Raw genomic sequence first — 229 nt, forward strand, 5'->3', positions numbered from 1 at the left:
AGAATACACAGAATAGTAGATAATATTACAAGGTTGTCGCAAGGATTTGCATAAACTACGCTGAACACGGCGCCAAGGGCGTAGTAAGTGCGGCGCAAGCAATAGCTGCCAGTATTAGCATCTTAAGAATGATGGTTGAGTAAGTGTAGGTGTCTACGCTCGGGTGAGCACGGGGGGGAGGCGGAGCGGCGTCGGGCGGAGCCTCTGAGAGCCCCGCCCCCACGCACGC

Source organism: Mustela putorius, unplaced genomic scaffold (assembly GCF_011764305.1).
Source record: "Mustela putorius furo isolate JIRA1106 unplaced genomic scaffold, ASM1176430v1.1 tig00000174_pilon_pilon_pilon, whole genome shotgun sequence".
NCBI classification, from domain to species: Eukaryota; Metazoa; Chordata; class Mammalia; order Carnivora; family Mustelidae; genus Mustela; species Mustela putorius.